Below are 23,998 nucleotides of genomic sequence, written 5' to 3'. Positions count from 1 at the left end.
GAGGACCTGAGGTCAGTGACCAGCACCCATGTTGTGAAGCTTACAACTGCCTGCAACTCCAACTATGGAGGATGCAAAGCCTCTGAGCACTGACACTCACATCCACAACCCTCCTTACCTCTGATTGGGGATAAAATCTAAACACGAAAAGAATCAACTATGAAATCTTAGTACTTGCCCTGTTATATTTTGAATGAAAAATGTTTCTGTTTACAACATAATTATACCAGTCCTTGGTGAGAAAGATCATTAAAGTTGGAGTCAGATGACATCTCATGACCCATGTGAGAAGAGCAGAACTTCAAGTGTGCTAGTGAGTCAGTCCATAGGCAGGAGAACTGGGGCGACTGATGGAGTTCCATGGATTCATGGATGCAGGAAAACAGGGAAAGCAGTGCTCCCAGAGTCCTGGCATCTGCATGACACAACAGGAAAGACTTTTGAGAGGTTCCAGGATCTATTTATTACCACTGGATATCTCTAAATGAGGCAATGTGTCCTCACAGTCCTAAAATCCTGTGTGCAATACATGGTACATGGTAGGTCCTCAACACAGTCCACCCCGAGCCAGCATTCTCCTTCCTATCTTAGGATGAGAATGGCTGAAATCAGACAGTATGACTGAGAGAGAGAGACCACTTGGACGTGTAGCAAAAAATCCAAAGATGAAAAGCCTTAAGTGGAGATGCCGGGAATCAAACCTGGTGCCTCATACGTGCTAAGTATGTGCTCTACCATTGAGCTACATCCCCAAACTTGTATCCTGCCTGATCATTTCATATATGAACTCACAGAGACTGAAGCAACATTCAGAACCTTCCAAGGATCTACATCAGGTATTTGTGTATAATTGATGGTGTCCAGTTTAGTGTTTTAGAGTTTTTATGTCATTTCATGTATGACAAAACATTTCTATTTTCAATAAAAAGAAAATAAGAATATTAAGAGCAAATAATCGTGCGCTCTTCAAAATTTGACCGACCTACAATAAATAACACTGAATTTTTTGGACTCCTCAATTTTAACTCAGTTTTATTTTGGATTATTAGTTCAGGTAACAGAAAAATGTCAAATACATAATACTGTTACTGAATTAGCAATATGCTCTCATATTTCAGGGAACTAAAGTTTCCTGCAACTTCCTGAACACACTTCTATTCTCTTTTAAAACATGCCTTAGCTTTCAGGCCTTGTTATTTAATAACTTAGTTTTTCAATGAAAAACAGAACTATTACTGTTCAAATGGTTCCCTACTCGGCTGCCACTGCAGAACAAAAGCTGCAGGATCTCCACATCACAGAAGCAACAACAGGATATCCTAGAGGAGTCCCAGTGAGGTTCCAGTATTGACAGAGTAGCAAAAGCCAAGGCCTTGAAACAGACCAAGGACTCACTGAAATGAAGATTTGTAAGTAATAATATGTGGAAAAAAGGGTATACTGTGTGACACACTGTGACACACCACAGCTTCCACAGTGAGATGTTGTTATGTTGTTGTGTTTGACCTTCTCATTTGATTTTGAATGTTATTTTTTCTTTGTCTTGTTGTTATTATTTTTGGTGGAGGGCATTTGCAAGGGCAGAGGGTAGAAATGGAGGGACAGGAAGATGAGTGAGATTGGGGTGCGTGATGTGAATTCATAAAGAATCAATATAAAGATAAAAGGGTATAATTTCTCATCTGAATTATCACTTTTATATGTTTCTAAAAATAATGAAATTATTTACCTAAAATGCATCATTGAAATTGAAGCCTTCAGGTGTAAACATTTGAGTCACGTCTGAGTCCCATCTGAAGGATGTAATGACTCCTCTCTATGGAATGAATTGCTTCCAGATGCTTTATTATTAATCACTGTTTTTAGCTCTCACACCCTTTTCCTATGGTGTCATCACGTCACATGCCCCAGTGTTTGTGTTAAGTGTGTGTTAAGGCACTATCAATCAAAGTAGGATCTTCTAGACCATATCCTTAGAATCTCATAAATGTTTTCACGTGTAATTTTAGTATATATACACTGCAATTTACAGAGAATATAAGATTTCTTGAAATTCTTATTATTCTATGACAAATGTAGTCTATTAACTAGTTCCTTCTGTGCCAAACAACTACGCATTCACTTGTCAAGTGTTCTCCTCTTTTCATAAATCCTCCACAATTTCATTTGTATTTGCTTCACAATGTTGGGATAATGTATGGGGAAATGGATTAGAGTTTTGAACAGACATGAACTTTTATTTTTCCATTTAGGTCTAACTTCAGGCAATGTTTTTCTCTGATTTTGTTCTGTTTCTTAGGATCTTTTTTCTATGCATTTATTAGTGAAATTCAGAATTTGACCACCAATTAAAGTAAATAGTATAAATCGTATTCCTGTTACAATGAATATGTGGAATAGTTTTGAAACAATAGACATTCATCAATAATGAATTGTCAGACCATGAACATACTCTGGATGTATGTAAGTTAATTTGGCAATGTTTTGAGCTGTTCTAATGTACAGGCAGTATAGGTCTATGTTCCCATATCACTCACAAATACTTGACACTTTCTGATTCAAATGGTCGTTATTATTTTAAACTAGATATACTATCTATTGATTCTCTGTGAACCAATCATTAAATTTTCTGTGAAGTATCAGAAACCAAATATCGAGGATACTCATGAAGGATCTGCATGGATTACTCAATGATGGAGATTTTATTTGCTCCTTAATGGAGTTTGACCCTACTTCCTTAAGAGCCTGTAGAGGCTACTGAGTCTATTGAAGGAAGTGAGAGAAATGTCCCAGAGACAAGTCCACAGGCCCCCTTCACAAGGTTCTCACTAAAAGATCATGACTGTGTAGCTTTCAGAATTCTGTGTGTAACTGTTATTGGTGAATCTGTTGGAAGATGTGGTTTGACTTCTTGGCCCCTCACCAACACATTAATGGATCTAGACTAGTGAGGAGGAGAGGCATTGTGTATGTGGGAACAGGGATTCCTAGAAAGAAGCTGGGTCTGCAAAGATTGATTGAATGATTGGTACTTCACTGATGTGCTTGCTTATTCTCCATCCTGATTTGTTTATCAGTATGACTCAGATTACCCATTTCTTCACAGTTATCTCTCATATGTCTTTATATGGTTTCATGCTCTGTTTTCCCCTATTAGCCAGTGGAATAAATTAATCTTCATCTGATGCCTCTGCTAAATTTGCTGAATCTCAATGTTTCACTCTGTGACTGTGAATAGGACACAGTCAGGTAGGGAACCCAGGATGCTAGTGGTAAATGCACAGGCTTACATTTCCACTGTGTGTATACATTCCCTGGCATGGCCTGGTGTGTTCATGGTTGTGTGATGAGATGGGAAGAGGAAAGTCATTGTGCATACCTTTCTCTGAAGGAGTCTGCTCAGACAAGCCACCACCATTCCATCCTCTGGGTTTTAGGTGCTGTCTCCTCCTGGTTTCCTCTAGTTCATGGGTTTATTTCCCTGTGTGTTACCTTCCAGGGTGACAGAGAAGGGTCTCGTATCTTCATCCCAGAAGCAGGAGCTCATTGAGAAGAACACAGTGTGCTGTGGAGTCTCTCAGTCAGATCTGTTGAAAAGAACGTGGGGACACTCTGGGTAGGTTGGTTCCCTTCCAGCATCCTTATCTCCTCAAGAGGTTAACCGTATCCCTTCTTTTGTTCATCAGCAGTCTGTTGAGGTTCAGTGTGATTCCATGTGCAAAAAATACCCTGCCATATCAAACAGACGGAGAGACCAAGGGACAATAGTGTGAATCTATTATAACAGGTATCCCAGAACTTTCAGTGTTAGATTACTGGTTCTCACACGTGGTGCACATGATGGTTCACAACCGTCTCTAATGGGATCTAATGCCCTCTTCTGGTGTGTCTGAAGACACTAATTATGTACACCATATATAAAATAAATACATCCTTTAAAAAGGAATATTATTCTCCTTCTGGACACTGAAATAGGAAAAATGTCCCTATTCAGTATTGGAAAGAGGAAGCCATCTTGAGAAGGCTGACATGAAAAGAAACTGTTTCTCACAGTTTCTAAAAGTCATCCTACACACCTTCATAAAGGGCATAGTCTCTGTGGTGTCTGTGCCCTCTGTTGCCCACATAGTATATTGATGGCTTTCTTTTTTTAATTTATTTTTATGAGATATATTCTTTATTTGCATTTCAAATGATTTCCCCTTTTCTGGATCCCCCCCTCCCTGTAAGTCTCATAAGCACTCTTCCCTCCCCCTGTTCCCCAATGCACACTTTCTCTCTTCCCTGTTCTGGTATTCCCCTACACTGCTGCATTGAGCCTTTCCAGGACCAGGGGCCTCTCCTTCCTTCTTCTTGGGAATCATTTGATATGTGAATTGTTTCTTGGGTATTCAGAACTTCTGGGTTAATAGCCACTTATCAGTGAGTGTATACGATGCAGGTTCTTTTGTGATTGCGTCACCTCACTCAGGATGACATTTTCGAATTCCACCCACCCACTTGCCTAAGAATTTCATGAATTCATTGTATTTAATAGCTGAGTAGTATGATGTTCTCCAGCTCCACCCACTTGCCTAAGAATTTCATGAATTCATTGTTTTTAATAGCTGAGTAGTATTCCATAGTATAAATATACAACACTTTCTTTATCAATTGCTCCGTAGAGGGACATATTGATTGCTTTCATACAGGCTGCTGACTGAAATACTTATCTTTTTAAGAAACAGTCCTATAGCCTATTAGACAAATCTAGACCATCTTTCCTTGACTTGGTCACATTCACACATGAAACTATGACAGTCAAATGTAGGAATGACTGCTTCCTCACACAGCATGAAATTCAGTACTGTTCATCTTACTGTTGAGTCTTTCCTTTCCCAACCATGAGCATAATGTGTCTGCTATTGTAGATCTAAGCAAATCAGACATTTCACTAAACTTCAGTACTTGCTAATATGTTATTATGAAGCTAGAAAACTGAATATGTTTTCCCTATCACACTTTGCTGTATAGGGCATACTTAACATTATGCATTGGGGTATAAAATAGAGTACACCTAGAGTTTAGAGGGATGCTGTGAAGACTGAATCACACCAGTTATATACCCCATATAAAGAGATAATGTAGCTCTCCACTTCCGGATCCAGATCAGCCTGGGCTGCAACACCACATCTCCAGGTCCTGCAAAGAGGCAAGAGGGGCTTCCAGGCAGCCATCGGGGAGAAGTCAGTGTGCTCTGGTGAATCCAGCGGGCCCCAGCAGGAGCCTCCAGGTGTCTGCTTTGGGATCTGAACAGCCTGGGCCACAGCACTCGGTCTCCAGGAAGTGTGGGAGACCTGGTGTGCACCCAGAGGCAGTCTGGGAGCACACAGCATAGCTTTCTCCGGTGGCACTGAGCTTAGGTTCCAGTCCTGAGGCCTCTGGCTGGAGCCCTCAGATCTCTCCACTTCCGGATCCAGATCAGCCTGGGCAGCAACGCCACATCTCCAGGTCCTGCAAGAGGCAAGAGGGGCTTCCGGGCGGCCAGCAGGGAGAAGTCAGTGTGCTCTGGTGAATCCAGCGGACCCCGGCAGGAGCCTTCAGGTGTCTGCTTCGGGATCTAAACAGCCTGGGCAACAGCACCCTGTCTCCAGGCAGTGCAGGAGGTAAGCTGTGTACCAGAGACCACCTGGGAAGAGGCAGCTTGCACTGGTGAGTCCAGCATTGACAAGACCAACTAACACCAATGAGAACTAGATGGCAAAAGGCAAACACAGGAAGGTCACTAACAGAAATCAAGGCAATATGGCAGCATCTGAACCCAATTCTTCTTTACCAGCATGTCCTGGATACCCCATCACACCAATAAAACAAGAATTGGATTTAAAATCACTGGTCATGATGCTGGTACAGGAACACATGAAGGACATACTTAAAGAAATTCAGGAGAAAATGGATCAAAAGTTAGAAGCCCTTGGAAGGGAAACACAAAAATCATTGAAAGAAATCCAGGAGAATACAAAAGCCAATGATGAGGAAATGCAAAAAACACTTAAAGAAATACAGGAGAACTTTGCTCAACAGGCAGAGGTCATGAAAGAGGAAACACAAAAATCTCTTAAAGAATTACAGGAAAGCACAAACAAGAAAGTGAAGGAGCTAAGCAAAACCATCCAAGATCTAAAATCAGAAGTAGAAACAACTAAGAAAACTAAAAGGGAGACAACTTTGGAGATAGAAAGCCTTGGGAAGAAATCAGGAGACATAGATGCAAATATCAACAACAGAATACAAGAGATAGAAGAAAGAATCTCAGATGCTGAAGATACCATAGAAACCATGGACTCAACAGTTAAAGAAAATGCAAAATGCAAAAAGCTTGTAACCCAAAATATCCAGGAAATCCAGGACACAATGAGAAGACCAAACCTAAGGATTATAGGCATAGATGAGAGTGAAGATTTACAACTTAAAGGGCCAGCAAATATCTTCAATAAAATTATGGAAGAAAACTTCCCTAACCTAAAGAGAGAGATGCCCATGAATATACAAGAAGCCTACAGAACTCCAAACAGACTGGACCAGAACAGAAATACCTCCTGTCACATAATAATCAAAACACCAAATGTTCTAAACAAAGAAAGATTATTAAAGGCAGTAAGAGAAAAAGGGCAAGTAACATATAAAGGAACACCTATCAGAATTACACCAGACTTCTCACCAGAGACCATGAAAGCTAGAAGATCCTGGGCAGATCTCATGCAGACTCTAAGAGAACACAAATGCCAGCCAAAACTACTATACCCAGCAAAACTCTCAATCACCATAGATGGAGAAACTAAGATATTCCATGACAAAACCAAGTTTACCCAATATCTATCCACAAACCCAGCCCTACAAAGGATAATAGGAGGAAAACTCCAATACAAGGAGGGAAACTTCACCCTGGAAAAAGCAAGATAGTAACCTTTCATCAAACCCAAAAGAAGATAACCACTCAAATATAAAAATAACATTGAAAATGACAGGAAGTAATAATCACTATTCCTTAATATCTATCTCTTAACATCAATGGACTCAATTCCCCAATAAAAAGACATAGACTAACAGACTGGATAAGGAAACAGAAAAAGTCTTCTGTTCCTGTCATAAATATCATTTCATCCAAGATGATGATTTACTGCACTCCCTGACTAGTTCCCTGTGTTATTCTTGGACTCTAGGAGTGTCCCTTCCTCTAGGCCTTTCAAAGGCAAAGCTGCTGGCTGTGGTGACCCATGGAACTGTAACCCTCTGCTGCGGAGGTGGATCACTCAGGGAGACGAGTCACTTCATGTCTAGTTCCAAGTCTAGTGACACAAATTTCCTCAGAGAAAAAATCAGAAAGTGATGCAGTAAGTCACCTAATGTCCTCTTGTGGCCTTCACATGAATGTAAACATGTGAATCACACACACACACACACACACAAACACACATTCATATACATACACCCCCTAAACACAGGCATGCACACAGGCACTCACATACACATGCACAAGCCCTCTCACACACACAAACAAAACCTAATCCATCATGAACTAATGCTTCTAACTTTGCCTGTAAAAAGTGATAAGCATGAAAGAGTTGTACAACAGACCACAAACACCAGGTTGCTCTTGAGAGTCACCAGGGAGCAGAGCGCAATGCTGATGACTGACAGAAAATGAAGGTGTCTGACAGGGAGGGATCTGGGTAGTCATACCGTAGCCTTCTGGAGAAGGTTGGAATGTCTGGGAAATGCATCTGAGTGCAACAGAATTCAATCCGATTATTGATACCATATTGTCTATGTAGGACCCCTGTATGCACGCTTTGAACTGCTCTCTTTACTCAGAGCCGCCATGAAGTGATTTATTGAGCACTAGATCTGTGGTGATCCGGAAGTGGAACTGCCCTAGTATACCCTTGAAGCTTCCAAACACACCAGCAATACATTAACTTGGGGCTATTTGGCACTATGTAAAACTTGATCCCTTTTCATTAAAATGTAAGATTATTGGTTTGCTGCCACCCCGTGGCTGTAAAGAGAACTGCATCAGTGTGAGTCAGACTCTATGGCTGGCAGGGAGAGAACCTAGACTGTGAACTGGACTTGATAGGACCTTACCTCTGGAGTTTGCTGCATCTTCCTCCTCTGTATATTTTCATGGCATATAACGATTCATATCTTAGGCATATATAATACACCCCAGAGATTGGAACCCGATCCTAGTCTGAGGTGAAGACAAAGAATAGACATGATGGAGCTATAGAAGCTAGGATGAGTCTAAACAGGAACACACAGCTGCAGGCACACACAGAGCACACAGAGGAAAATCCATTTGTGCATCTCATTCATTTGCTCCATGAAACTCAAACACAATACTGTCACTGTGTATAGAAAATATATACATGTACATCCTCTATCAAATGTGTGTGTGTGTGTCTGTGTGTGTGTGTGTGTGTGTACATGCATGCAGCAGGAGGCAGAAGAGAGCCTCCAGTTTTGCAAGTCAGGTGCCATTTTCCTTAGACAAGGTTTGTCACTGGCCTGGGACACCCCAGCTAGGCTAGGCTGACTGCTCAGCAATACCTGGGAACCTGGGTCTCTACTTGCACAGGCAAGCATGTGCTGCCACACCCATTTTATTCTTCCTGGGGATGGAACCAAGGTTCTCCTGCTCACAATGTTATCACTTTACTGACTGAGCCACTCTACTCTCTTATTCTTTTCTCAATCAGAGAACAAGTATTTTTCCCCTTCCCCAATATACATTTTCAAACAACAGTAAAAAAGCACATACGACCATAAGTAAACTGATATTAGGCCTGAACCCTTCCTTTAGACCAAAGGGCTGCCTTCCCTGGGATGCCCTGACAGTGAGTTGTGGGCCACACATACCTGCACTGAATGGTGATAAATGCACTCCCCGTTTAGGCTATTCTACAGTTTAATGTGTGTGGTAGCACAGGGTGCTTTCTCACATGGGACCACAACTCCACAGAACAACTGCCTCTGGTCAGAAGGAAGGGAAGACAAAGGAACTGACTTACCTATCATGTCCCTTGTGATCTTGTCACTCTTGCTCTGTCAATGTGCCGACAGGACTCCACGTGACACTTGTTCTTGTCTGGAGCTGGTGTGCATGGGGAGTCCACAGGATTCTCTCATGTTACACTAGGAGGCAGAGAAAGGAGAAGGCAAGCCCATGGGAGAGAGAGGGAAGGAGATGAGGAAGCACATGAAGTACAGGGATTGCGAATTCTGACTACATTCAGACAAGGGGATGTTGTGCACTTGATTCTTCTATGTGCCTCTCACAGATCCTCCCTACACACACACACACACACACACACACACACACACACACATACACACACACATACACACATGCACACACATGCACATCTCCACCAGAGATTCATTATGTAAATGTAAAGACATACAGTCATAACTGTACTAAATTTTTGTTTGCACGTGTGTGTTCATGTGTATGTGTGTATGCTTATGTGAGTATAGGCATACAAATAGCATACTAAAAAGTGTGAAGGCCAAATGACAATTTTATTTAGATTCAGTTCTCTCCTCTGAACTTTCTTTAGAGGCAGTGTTTCTCTTCTTTCCGCTGTTGTAGTATACTGCATGTATTGTACTACATGTATTATATTATATGTTCCATGTATTCCAGGCTACCTGGCACGCCAGATTTTAGATAATTCTTGTGCCCATGTATCCCATCTTGCAGTAGGAATCTTGAGATTACAGATCATGAGGACCACATGGTGCCTTTCCCCTGATTTGTTAGAACTGAACTCAGATCATGAAGCGTGCCTCAAAGGAAGTGCTTGTACTTGCTAAGCCTCCTGCAATGTTACCATCTTCGCTCCATAATCCATTTTAAAATTCTAACTGAAAAGTGACTCTTTCTTCTTCCTTTTCAGATACCAGTGATAACCTGAGCCTTCCTGTTCTGACTCTCTGGAATTCTTCCTTTTATGAAGGGCTTCAGCCTGCTTCTCCTCTACCTCTAGCACAGCTACTTACTGACTATCTTGGTGCACCTGCTTGATGTCTTGAACCCTAACTCCAAAGGGATGACTTTCTCTGTTCCTCTTTTCCCTCTCTTCCCTCTTTCCAGAGAGCTACAAAAACTTACAGCCTGCCTCCTTGTTGTGTTCTTGTTTGCAAAATGATAGGTTATTCATGAGATTAAATGAAAAGCAAATTGTCCACCTTGTAAAATAAGAGAGTATTTAAATGTCAAATGGAAATGAATGTGTTAGAAAAACACACCCCAAGAAGAGTTGAATAGTGTGTGACTATCATGACCTCAACAATCAGGAAGCAGAGGCTGGAAGATCACAGAATGTTCAAAGTCAGCCTGCTCTACATAGTGAGTTCCAGCCCAGCTAGATGTACATGTAAAATAACACCAAACCACAGAAGGATACACACTAAAGGAAGAGATAAAGCATACACGAGTGTGCTGACTGGATTTGTGTCACCTTCATACAAGCTAGAGACATGAGAGAGGGTAGAGCCTCACCTGAGAACATACCTCACTAAGAACATTCCGTAGGCTGGCCTGTAGATCATTTTCTATTGAGTGATTGATGGAAGGTAGTCCTGGGTTCTATATAAAAGCAGGCTGAACAAGCCACTTTATTGCTACTGCACAGGGTGTTGCAGATTTGCTCTATTTCTTTTGCATAATTGGACATATATGTGTCCAAATATTAAAGGTCCTTGTCCCCAGTTGGGTTTTGATTGATCAGTAAACATTCCAGCAGGTAATGGTTGATTCCATGAGCTAATGGTTGGGGAGAGAGGAACAGGCTGGACCCTTAGAGTTGCCAAATCAAGGAAGCAGGAGGGAGGAGAAAGGAACCAGCATGATTTAGGGGGAGAAAGAGACACAGATGGATGGATGGACATAGGACCTGCAGGAGATAAAGGCAACTAGCCATGTGAAATTTGAGGTAAGTGGTGATTCCCAGGGTGAGTGGCTGGAAGTGCTACTACCCTCCTGGAGCATAAAGGGGTGTAGCACACACTCACCTCTACATGGGAGGATTGTGAAGGAACAATATTAACAATGACTCCAGAAAGAGCTGGGCACACAGCACACGTGCACCACATGTGAGTACCAGTAATCTTATACTGAGAATTCTGGGATACCTGTTATAATAGATTCACTCTATTGTCCCTTGGTGACTCTGCCTGTTTGACATGGCAGGATATTTTTTGCACACGGAGTCACACTGAACCTCAACAGACTGCTGATGAATAAAAGAAGGGATACGGTTAAACTATTGAGGAGATAAGGATGCTGGAAGGGAACCAACCTACCCAGAGTGTCCCCATGTTCTTTTCAACAGATCTGGCTGAGAGACTCCACAGCACACTGTGTTCTTCTCAATGAGCTCCTGCTTCTGGGATGAAGATACTAGACCCTTCTCTGTCTCACTAGAAGGTAACACACAGGGAAATAAACTCATGAAATAGAGGAAACCAGGAGGAGACAGCACCTAAAATCCAGAGGATGGAATGGTGGTGGCTTGTCTGAGCAGACTCCTTCAGAGGAAGGTATGCACAATGACTTTCCTCTTCCCATCTCATCACACAACCATGAACACACCAGGCCATGCCAGAGAATGTATACACACAGCAGAAATGTAAGCCTGTGCATTTACCACTAGCATTCTGAGTATCCTCCTTGACCGTGTCCTATGCACAGTCACGGAGTGAAACATTCAACTTCAGCAAATTCAGCAGAGGCATCAGATGAAGATTTAATTTATTCCACTGGCTAATAGGGGAAAATAGAGCATGAAATCATATAAAGACATATGAGAGATAACTGTGAAGAAATGGGTAATCTGAGTCATACTGATAAACAAATCAGGATGGAGAATAAGCAAGCACATCAGTGAAGTTCCAATCAGTCAATCAATCTTTGCAGACCCAGCTTCTTTCTAGGAATCCCTGTTCCCACATACACAATGCCTCTCCCCCTCACTAGTCTAGATCCATTAATGTGTTGGTGAGGGGCCAAGAAGTCAAACCACATCTTCCAACAGATTCACCAATAACAGTTACACACAGAATTCTGCAAGCTACACAGTCATGATCTTTTAGTGAGAACCTTGTGAAGGGGGCCTGTGGACTTGTCTCTGGGACATTTCTCTCACTTCCTTCAATAGACTCAGTAGCCTCTACAGGCTCTTAAGGAAGTAGGGTCAAACTGCATTAAGGAGCAAATAAAATCTCCATCATTGAGTAATCCATGCAGATCCTTCATGAGTATCCTCGATATTTGGTTTCTGATACTTCACAGAAAATTTAATGATTGGTTCACAGAGAATACAATAGATAGTATCTCTAGTTTAAAATAATAACTTGACCATTTGAATCAGAAAGTGTCAAGTATTTGTGAGTGATATGGGAACATAGACCTATACTGCCTGTACATTAGAACAGCTCAAAACATTGCCAAATTAACTTACATACATCCAGAGTATGTTCATGGTCTGACAATTCATTATTGATGAATGTCTATTGTTTCAAAACTATTTCACATATTCATTGCAACAGGAATACGATTTATACTATTTACTTTAATTGCGTGTCAAATTCTGAATTTCACTAATAAATGCATAGAAAAAAGATCCTAAGAAACAGAACAAAATCAGAGAAAAACATTGCCTGAAGTTAGACCTAAATGGAAAAATAAAAGTTCATGTCTGTTCAAAACTCTAATCCATTTCCCCATACATTATCCCAACATTGTGAAGCAAATACAAATGAAATTGTGGAGGATTTATGAAAAGAGGAGAACACTTGACATGTGAATGCGTAGTTGTTTAGCACAGAAGGAACTAGTTAATAGACTACATTTGTCATAGAATAATAAGAATTTCAAGAAATCTTATATTCTCTGTAAATTGTAGTGTATATATACTAAAATTACACGTGAAAACATTTATGAGATTCTGAGGACATGGTCTAGAAGATCCTACTTTGATTGATAGTGCCTTAACACACACTTAACACAAACACTGGGGCATGTGACGTGATGACACCATAGGAAAAGGGTGTGAGAGCTAAAAACAGTGATTAATAATAAAGCATCTGGAAGCAATTCATTCCATAGAGAGGAGTCATTACATCCTTCAGATGGGACTCAGATGTGACTCATATGTTTACACCAGAAGGTGTTTAATTTCAATGATGCATTTTTAGGTAAATAATTTTATTATTTTAATGAATATATAAAAAGTGATAATTCAGTTAACAAATGATACCCTTTTTACCTTTTTGTTGATTCTTTATGAATTCACATCATGTACCCCAATTTCACTCATCTTCCTTTCCCTCCATTTCCACCCTCTGCCCTTGCAAATGCTCCCCACCAAAAATAATAAAAACAACAAAAAAGAAAAAATAACATTAAAAAACAAATAAGAATGTCAAATACAACAACAAAACAACATCTCGCTGTGGAAGCTATGGTGTGTCACAGTGTGTCACACAGTATACCCTTTTGTCTACACATCTTTATTTGCAAATGTTTATTTCAGTGAGTCACTTTTCTGTTTCAAGGCCTTGGCTTTTGATACTGTGTCAATACTGGAACCTCACTGGGATTCCTCTAGGATATCCTGTTGAGGCTTCTGTGATGTGGAGATCCTGCAGCTTTGGTTCTGCAGTGGCAGCCAAGAAAGGGTACCATTTAAACAGTAATAGTTCTGATTTTCATTGGTTGAAAAATTAAGTTACTGAATAACAAGGTAATTATCTCATTATAAGTAAATTCTCCTCATCCAAATAGAAATCTAATACATTGAACATATTCAGTTATTTATGAATGATATGAGCACTAACTTAATTGCAAGCACTAAATAATTACTCTGTTTATCATATTTTCATGCTAACAATTCTATGAACTACTTTGCATCATTACCACATTTTTCAGATTGAGAAAATGTTACCTAATATTATAGAAGTATTTAATGAACATTACAAAATGTATGTCAAAGTCAGGGGCTTAATGTCTCATCATCTCGACTCCAAGGCCAATATTAAATATTCTGTACTTTCATCCGTTTTCTCATTTAGAAATCTAGACACTTTTTTGAGCTCTATAAACTGCAAGCATTTTGGACACTACACCAGAGACCTCTAAATAAACTGTGTCTGCCTCTGAGCATTATGAATCCCACACGCATGCTATTTTTATAATTATTATTGAACTATGTCTTTAAACCTGTGATATATTTTGTTCTATTAGCATTAGCAATCTACCATGAGCCTATCAGGCACTGGACCACGTAGGATTTTCATTACTTTTCCTAATTTTCACAGCAGTGTGAAAATGGAGTAGGTGTTACTATGATTCTGATTTTGTGGATGACAAAAGGAAGTTTTAGAAGAGTGAAGTAACTTAGCAAATATTCAGCAGGTGACAAAAACAAGTTGTGTCCTATCCTGGGGCCTGTGGCTTCATTCATTTACCAATTTACTTTGGTGATTGACAAACCAGCCAAAGGGACCTAACAGTCTCTACTCCTGCCTTAGCAAGCACTGTCCATGGCTGCAGGAATGTAAGTCTCCTCCAGGACTCAGCAAGTCTGACTTTGCTTCTATATTCAATCCAATCCCTACACCCTCTAGGATCTCTTTCCTCATTTTATATACATACATACATACATACATACATACATACATACAACCACAGCCGTTCTCTATCAGCTATCATGGTATCAACTGAACCACTGCCAGAGCTTGACCAATACAGAGGCAAAAGCTCACATCCAACCATTGGACTGAGCATGGGGTCCCCAATGGGGGAGTTGGGGAGAGCACCTCCCCTCTGCTCAGTAACTAGGAAGGCTCTCCACTGCCCTCCCTTCCTTTCTCTCAAAGCAGAATTCATTCACTCTTGTCCTTTATCACCTGAGAAATCATACCCATAAGGGAAACTACACCCGCTAGAAAGCAGAGATTCCCTCACCTTGTGAAGGAAACATTCCTAGAGGCATGGCCAGGCTGTGCTCACCAGAAGATGGAGGTCTCCATGGAAACATCATCAAGGTTAAAGAGCAACATTGTTTTCACATCAAGGTTATAGAGCAACATTGTTTTCACCGTCCTAGATGAGCTCTTTTACTATACTGAGGAGACTCTGGAGGTCTCTATGGAAATGTGTTCTAGGATGTGACACACTGTGTAGAATGAGACCCTGAAGAGAAAAAGAAAAAACTCAGAAATACCAGGAGTCGAACCCGGGACCCAATGTGTTCAAGGCATGGTGCTCTACCACTAAACTATATCAAGAGGCCAAGGGGTAGTGTGATTTTATCCTATATCAACATAAAATGACTGAAGCTGCCTTTAAAGGGCATGTGAGGATCTGTATCATGTCTTTGTGTACGATTTATGGCTTCTAGTTTATTATTTTATGGAATTTTTCTGTTATTTCTTCTAGGACAAAAGAAGCTATTTTTAATGAAAAGAACATAATACTAAGAACAGGAAATTTTGTATTCTTTGAGACATGGCATAGACACATTAAATTGACAGTGTCATGTCAAATTAATTATAATGTGTTTCTGCAGGGTTAGTAAGATCAGGACAAGGTGGGCAGAGGTTGGGACCATGGCATTGCCAGGTTGGGTACACTGACACTTGGGTTTCCTTCACCCTCGTGTGCCTCCCTAGGAGGAAGGCTACCAGGAGCTCTCTGAGACCGAGGCTCCACAGCTGCTCCAATGCAGGTTTAAATGATTTCTTCAGCCTAAATGTGGATTTATAAAGGAACTGAGGGAGGATAAACCTTGAGGATCAGTCAGTGTCATGGGGACAGCATACAGAAGTGCCTTGATCCTGCTCCTGGAGGAAACAGTCTTTTGTCCTTCCCACTAGCTTAGAAGAACTCTAGTGAAGCCTTTGTCTTTCACTACTGGGTTCCCTGGCTGTGCATTAGTATCTGCTGGTATTTGACAGTTTGAATCCCTGACATCCAGGGTGCAGAGTTATGTTGATGGTATGAAAAGTATCTGGTTGGATGGTAAATGGCCACAAGATGAAGGACATCTCAGAAGATTAACAAGTGGTATACTAGCCTAGGTGATGGCCAGAGGACTGTGACAGGCATCATGGTTGCAAACACCTCTTATTCTGCTTCTGGAGAGTGCAGTCCCTGCATTGGACCATGGTCAGATTCTTTACATCCAACCCAGCATCAAAGGCTCTCTGTTCCCCAAGGTTGCTGTCCATGATCACTCACTTTTTCCTTTTTATTTTTTTATTTTTTACGTTATTTTATGTTTATTTATATTCCAATCGATTTCTGCCATTGATTCCCCTCCCACAGATCCTCATCCCATGCCTCCTCCCTCTTGCCTACAAGAAGGTGTTCACCCCATGCCTCCTCCTCCCTGGGGCCTCAGTTCTAGCAAGGATTAAGAACATTTTTTTTTACACTGAGGCCAGACCAGGCATGCCTCTGCTGTATATGTGCCAGGGACCTCAGATTGGGCCTGCATGCTCCTGTTTGGTGTCTCAGTCTCTGGGATGTCTCTGGGAGTCTGGGTTTGTTGAGTCTTCTGCTATTCCTATGAGGTTATTGTCTTTTTCAGGTTATTCAGTCCTTCCCCAAATTCAACCTCAGGTTGAATCCAATGGTCAGGTGTAAGTATCTGCCTCTCTGTAAGTCAGCTGCTGGTAGGGCCTCTCTCAGGAAAGCCTTGTCAGGGTTTGGTCTGTGAGCACAACATACCATCAGTAATAGTGACAGACCTTGGTCACCCCCATGAGATGGATGCCAAGTTGGGCTGGTCATTGGCTGCCTTTCCCCCCAGTCTCTTCCCCAGTTTTGTTTCTGTGGTTCTTTTAGACAGGAACAATTCTGGATTAGAGTCTTGACTGTGGTTTATTAACACCATCTATCTAAAGGAGGTAGATTCTTTGAGTTCCCTCTTCTCCATGTTGGGGGTTTTCGCTAAGGTCACTTTCCATGAGTCCTGAGAGTCTCATACCTCCTAGGTCTCTTGTCCTATATAGATGGTTCCCCAACTTCCCATTCCCAGAGGATGCATATTTCCATTCATTCTCCTGGCCCTCTGCGATACTCTCTCCTGTCCCCTCCATATCAGACCCTGTTACTCCTTTCCCCTCTCCCTCCCATCTCCCACACAGGTCCCTCCCTCCCTCTGCCTACTATGATTATCCACCCCCTCCACTTCTAAGCAGGATTGAAGCCTCCTTACTTGGCATTTCTGCATGTTGTGGTGTTCTCTGGGTTGTAGTCTAGGTATTCAGTACATTTTGGGTAATATTCACTTATCTAGTTCCACCCATTTACCTGATAAATCATGATGTCCTTGTTTTTATAGCTGAGTAGTATTCCCTTGAGCAAGTGAAGCACATTTTCTGTATCCATTATTCTGCTGAGGGACATCTGGGTGATTTCTGGCTATTACAAATAAAGCTGTGGCTGAGAAGGAAATTAGGGAAATGACCCCCTTCACAATAGCCACAAACAGTATAAAGTATCTTGGGGTGACTCTTACCAAACATGTGAAAGATCTGTATGACAAGAACTTCAAGACTCTGAAGAAGGAAATGGAAGAAGACCTTAAAAAATGGGAAAACCTCCCATGCTCATGGATCGGTAGAATCAATATAGTTAAAATGGCCATTTTGCCAAAAGGAATATACAGATTCAATGCAATATCAAAATCCCAACTCAATTCTTCACAGAGTTAGAAAGAGCAATTATCAAATTCATCTGGAATAACAAAAAACCCAGGATAGTTAAAACTATTCTCAGCAACAAAAGAAATTCTGGGGCAATCAGTATCCCTGACCTCAAGCAATACTACAGAGTAATAGTGTTAAAAACTGCATGGTATTGGTACAGTGACAGGCAGGAGGATCAATGGAACAGAATTGAAGATCCAGACATGAACCCACACACCTATGGCCACTTGATCCTCAACAAAGGGGCTGAAAACATCCAATGGATAAAAGATAGCCTTTTCAACAAATGGTGTTGGTTCAACTGGAGGTCAGCATGCAGAAGAATGCGAATTGATCCATTCTTGTCTCCTTGTACTAAGCTCAAATCCAAATGGATCAAGGACCTCCACATAAAGCCAGACACTCTGAAGCTAATAGAAAAGAAACTGGGGAAGACCCTTGAGGACATCGGCACAGGGAGAAAGTTTCTGAACAGAACACCAATAGCTTATGCTCTAAGATCAAGAATTGACAAATGGGACCTCATAAAATTACAAAGTTTCTGTAAGGCGAAGGATACCATCAAGAGGACAGATCGGCAACCAACAAATTGGGAAAAGATCTTCACCAATCCTACATCAGATAGAGGGCTAATATCCAATATATATAAAGAACTCAAGAAGTTAGACTCCAGAAAACCGAACAACCCTACTAAAAAATGGGGTGCAGAGTTAAAGAATTCTCACCTGAAGAACTTCGGATGGTGGAGAAGCATCTTAAAAAATGCTCAACTTCATTAGTCATTAGGGAAATGCAAATCAAAACAACCCTGAGATTTCATCTTACACCAGTCAGAATGGCTAAGATTAAAAATTCAGGAGACAGCAGGTGTTGGAGAGGATGTGGAGAAAGAGGAACACTCCTCCACTGCTGGTGGGGTTGCAAATTGGTACAACCACTCTGGAAATCAGTCTGGCGGTTCCTCTGAAAACTGGGCACCTCACTTCCAGAAGATCCTGCTATACCACTCCTGGGCATATACCCAGAGGATTCCCCACCATGTAATAAGGATACATGCTCTACTATGTTCATAGCAGCCCTATTTATAATTGCCAGATGCTGAAAAGAACCCAGGTATCCCTCAACAGAAGAGTGGATGCAAAAAATGTGGTATATCTATACAATAGAGTACTATTCAGCCACTAGAAACAATGAATTCATGAAATTCTTAGGCAAATGGATGGAGCTAGAGAACATCATACTAAGTGAGGTAACCCAGACTCAAAAGGTGAATCATGGTATGCACTCACTAATAAGTGGATATTAACCTAGAAAACTGGAATACCCAAAACATAATCCACACATCAAATGAGGTACAAGAGAGTGGCCCCTTGTTCTGGACAGACTCAGTGAAGCAGTATTTTGCAAAACCAGAACGGGGAACTGGGAAGGGGTAGGTGGGAGGACAGGGGGAGAGAAGGAGCCTTATGGGACTTTCGGGGAGTGGGGGGCTAGAAAAGGGGAAATCATTTGAAATGTAAATAAAAAATATATCGGATAAAAAAAGTTAAAAAAAAAAACAAATAAGGCTGCTATGAACATGGTGGATCATGTATCCTTGTGGTATGGTGGGCTGTCTTTTGGGTATATGTACAAGGGTGGTATACTGGTGAAGAGATATGACTTAGAGAGGCGTGGTTCCCACTCTTGAGGTCTGAGAAAAATCATGAAATGTCCCCGGTCGTTGCAAAACAGACAAATCGGCTGCTGCTAGCTGCTAACAACAGTGTGGGCTAAGAAAACATAAGTTGTTCCCAGGTCGTGGTACTCTTTTTGATGTATGTGCCCTTCTTATGGTTTAAACAGGTGCTGTAAAGCAATCAGCTTAAAGGCCAACATACCTTTACCATCTCATGTAGTGCCAAGGCTTGGAAACACCTGCATCTTTTTTGTTCCTTTATAATCCCGTTCCCCTAGATCTCTGGGCCTCTCTCATCTCTTGTTGCACCATCAGGAAGGTCTATGGCCTGAGCTCAATCTTGAATAATGACCCTCATGTACTTGCATAGGAGTTGTGGTTCCTGGGACTTATATTCAACTTCACAGGGTCCTAGAGTAGGTCTGCTGTGGACTTCCTTCGTAAACTTTGTATATTTTTTAAACTTTGTAAACCATCTAGACAGGATAGCTGCTAGGTCCCATCTTGAGGAACTCCAGCAGCCAGGAGCCCCCTCCAGACTTCCTTAACTGTCATTAGAGAGATTCCAGCCTCTGTAAAGTTCATAAAGTTTATCTCTAGCCTCTCAGCAGAACCTGCCCCAGATCATGCTAATTTTAGGTGAAAAGTCTGAACAAAAGTCACCAATCCCTGAGCATGAAAACCCACCAATCCAGGAACAGGAAAACTCACTAATCTCTGAGCTCCCCCAGACTCAGCACTTGAAATCCCCCCATCACTCACAGTGGAAATCTCCTCTCTAGAAAACTCAGTCCCCTAAGAAACACTTTACAAAGACTGTGTGTGTTTCTGTCCCAGTTCTCAGCTCCCTCTTGGGAGCAGAGGAAGCCACTCCTGTATTTGTCTCTCCACAACCTGAACCCTCCCAACAGGTCTCTTTTATGAGATTTGCTGTCTGGTATGACTCTCCCACCGGAATTAAAACAAAAACAAGGAAAGAAGTGGAGTGGGGCTGAGGCTCCTGAGGTCCTCATCTCAGCTGTGGATACACACCCCTCTCCCATCCCCTCCCCACCCACTGCCCTTGTAGGAACAAAGCCTCTGGTGAGTCTTGCCTCTTAGCACCAGTCACTATAGTCCCTCTCCTAGGCCATGGTTAGAAGGGATTGACTCTTCTTTGTAGGAGATTATTGTAGAGTCCTCTAAGTTTCAGTGACACTTGAATAATCATACATGTAATGCAGACAGTTTCAAAGCAGGCCAACGACATCTCCTCCGACTAGCAGCAATCAATTCTGGACTTAGTACAGTTTTCTCAAGAGGTCTGTGGAGAGTTCAAGACAGCTGGTGGAGAGTAGTCTGCCTAGTTACTTTACATTTACCCACTGGACTATGTGAAGTGATAAATAGTATGTGGCAAAGTTGAGAAAAAAGATTACCAACCTCCCAAAAAAATTGAAAATAGTTTTTGAGGGCCTGAAAGCTAAGGCACGTTTTAAAAGAGAATAGAGGTGTGTTCAGGAAGTTGCAGGAAACTTTGATGCCCTGAAAGATGAGACCATATTGCTAATTCAGTAACATTATTATATATTTGGCATTATACCATTAACTGAATTATTAATCCAACGGAAAATTGAGTTAAAATGGAGGAACCCAAATAATTCAGTATTATTTTTTATAGGTCTGTTGGGTTTTGAAGAGCATAAAATTATTTGCTCTAATATTCTTATTTTCTTTTTATTGAAAATAGATTTTTTTTGTCATACAAGAAATGACCCAAAAAAATCTCCTCAAACATTAAATTGGATGCCATAAATTTTACACAAAGACCTGATATAGATCTCTGGAAGCATGTGAATTTTGCTTCAGTGTCTATCTGTTGCATTCTCTGTGTACTGATTATAAAATGTCCAGGATAGTCATGAAGGATCTGCATGAATTCCATAGTGTTGGAGAATTTATTTGATGTTTAATGCAGTTTGACACTACTTCCTTAAGAGCCTATAGAGGCTACTGATTCTATTGAAGGAAGTGAGAGAAATGTCCCAGAGACAAGTCCACAGGCCCCCTTCACAAGATTCACACTAAGAGATCATGACTGTGTAGCTTTCAGAATTCTGTGTGTAACTGTTATTGGTGAATCTGTTGGAAGATGTGGTTTGACTTCTTGGCCCCTCAACAAACACATTAATGGATCTAGACTCATGAGGGGGAGAGGCATTGTGTATGTGGGAACAGGGATTCCTAGAAAGCTGGGTCTGCAAAGATTGATTGACTGATTGGAACTTCACTGATGTGCTTGCTTATTCTCCATCCTGATTTGTTTATCAGTATGACTCAGATTACCCATTTCTTCACAGTTATCTCCCAAATGTCTTTATATGGTTTCATGCTCTGTTTTCCCCTATTAGCCAGTGGAATAAATTAAATCTTCATCTGATGCCTCTGCTGAATTTGCTGAATCTCAATGTTTCACTCTGTGACTGTGCATAGGACACAGTCAGGGAGGGAACCCAGAATGCTAGTGGTAAATGCACAGGCTTACATTTCCACTGTGTGTATACATTCCCTGGCATGGCCTGGTGTGTTCATGGTTGTGTGATGAGATGGGAAGAGGAAAGTCATTGTGCATACCTTTCTCTGAAGGAGTCTGCTCAGACAAGCCACCACCATTCCATCCTCTGGGTTTTAGGTGCTGTCTCCTCCTGGTTTCCTCTATTTCATGGGTTTATTTCCCTGTGTGTTACCTTCCAGGGTGACAGAGAGGGGTCTCGTATCTTCATCCCAGAAGCAGGAGCTCATTGAGAAGAACACAGTGTGCTGTGGAGTCTCTCAGCCAGATCTGTTGAAAAGAACATGGGGACACTCTGGGTAGGCTGGTTCTCTTCCAGCATCCTTATCTCCTCAATAGGTTAACCGTATCCCTTCTTTTGTTCATCAGCAGTCTGTTGAGGTTCAGTGTGATTCCATGTGCAAAAAATACCCTGCCATGTCAAACAGGCAGAGTCACCAAGGGACAATAGAGTGAATCTATTATAACAGGTATCCCAGAATTCTCAGTATAAGATTACTGGTCCTCACACGTGGTGCACATGTGGTGCGTGCCCAGCTCTTTCTGGAGTCATTGTTAATATTGTTCCTTCACAATCCTCCCATGTAGAGGTGAGTGTGTGCTACACTTCTTTATGCTCCAGGAGGGTAGTACCACTTCCAGCCACTCACCCTGGCAATCACCACTTACCTCAAATTTCACATGGCTCCATGCCTTTATCTCCTGCAGGTCCTATGTCCATCCATCCATCTGTGTCTCTTTCTCCCCCTAAGTCATGCTGGTTCCTTTCTCCTCCCTCCTGCTTCCTTGATTTGGCAACTCTAAGGGTCCAGCCTATTCCTTTCTGCCCAAACATTAGCTGCTGGAATCTTTATTGATTAATCAAAACCCAACTGAGTCACTTTTCAGTTAGAATTTAAAATGGATTATGGACCAGAGAAGATAACATTTTTAACTTGCAGGAGGCTTAGCAAGTACAAACACTTCCTTTGAGGCACGCTTCATGATCTGAGTTCAGTTCTAACAAATCAGGGGAAAGGCCACATGTGGTCCTCATGATCTGTAACCTCAGAATTCCTACTGCAAGATGGGCGATATGGGCATAAGGATTAGCTAAAATCTGGTGTGCGAGGTAGTCTGGAATACATGGATCATGTAATATAATACATGTAGTACAATAAATGCAGTATACTCCAGCAGCACAAAGAGAGCCCCTCCCTATAAAGAAGATCGGAGGAGACAGCTGACTCTAAAAAATATTGAATCCGGGTTTCCATGACAACAACAAATGCTCCTCCCCTCTCTCTGCTCAGGAACTAGGAATGCTCTGCCCATCCCTCCCTTCCTTTCTCTCAATGCAGAACTCATTCACCCTTGTTATCTGTCGCATTACAAAGCATAAGGGAAACTACCACCAGCCAGAAAGCAGAGCTTCACTCAAGCTGTGAATAAAACATTCCTAGAGGCCTGCTTGGCCCAGGCTTTCCTCACTAGACTAGGCCTCCATGGAAACATTGTCATGGTTATAGAGCAACATTGTTGCCCTGGTCAGAGATGAGGTCTTTTATCTTCCTCAGGAGATTATGGAGATATGCTAGGTTGTGTCACCCTGTGTAGAAAGAGACCCAAAGAGGAAAAGTAAACACTTGGAGACGCCGGGAATCGAACCCGGAACCACATGCATCCAAAGCATGGGCTCAAACCACAGAGCTACATCTCCAGGCTGGCAAAGTGCCCGTTTATAGCCTATATCAATAAAGAGTGACCAAAGCTGCATTTATATGCCTTGAAAGAATCTGCAGCACATCTTAGTATATGATTTGCTGCTTTCTAATTTAAGATTTCTGTGGAATTTTTATGTTTTTCTTCTATGAAAACAGAATCTCTTTTCGATGAAAAGAAAATAGTATTAGCAACAAGAAATTCTGTGTTCTTTAAAACATGGCATACATACTATACATTGAGAGGATTGTGTGAAATTAATTATAATGTGTTTCTGTAGGTTTAGTAAGAACCGGCCAGGGTCG

At 41.5% G+C, this 23,998-nt stretch overlaps 1 non-coding gene and 1 pseudogene across 1 annotated transcript; one reads left to right on the top strand and one right to left on the bottom strand.

Annotated features, from left to right (window-relative positions):
• Positions 1-16,294, top strand: part of LOC127674603 (presenilins-associated rhomboid-like protein, mitochondrial) — a 64,249-nt pseudogene extending 47,955 nt beyond the window's left edge.
• Positions 16,295-23,618: 7,324 nt separating this feature from the next.
• Positions 23,619-23,691, bottom strand: Trnap-ugg (transfer RNA proline (anticodon UGG)). Its single transcript has one exon. It is a non-coding gene; the product is annotated as a tRNA-Pro (tRNA).
• Between the last annotated feature and the right edge of the window lie 307 nt (positions 23,692-23,998).

This window comes from Apodemus sylvaticus, chromosome X (genome assembly GCF_947179515.1).
Source record: "Apodemus sylvaticus chromosome X, mApoSyl1.1, whole genome shotgun sequence".
Lineage (NCBI taxonomy): Eukaryota > Metazoa > Chordata > Mammalia > Rodentia > Muridae > Apodemus > Apodemus sylvaticus.
This window is presented reverse-complemented; position numbering and strand designations above follow the sequence as displayed.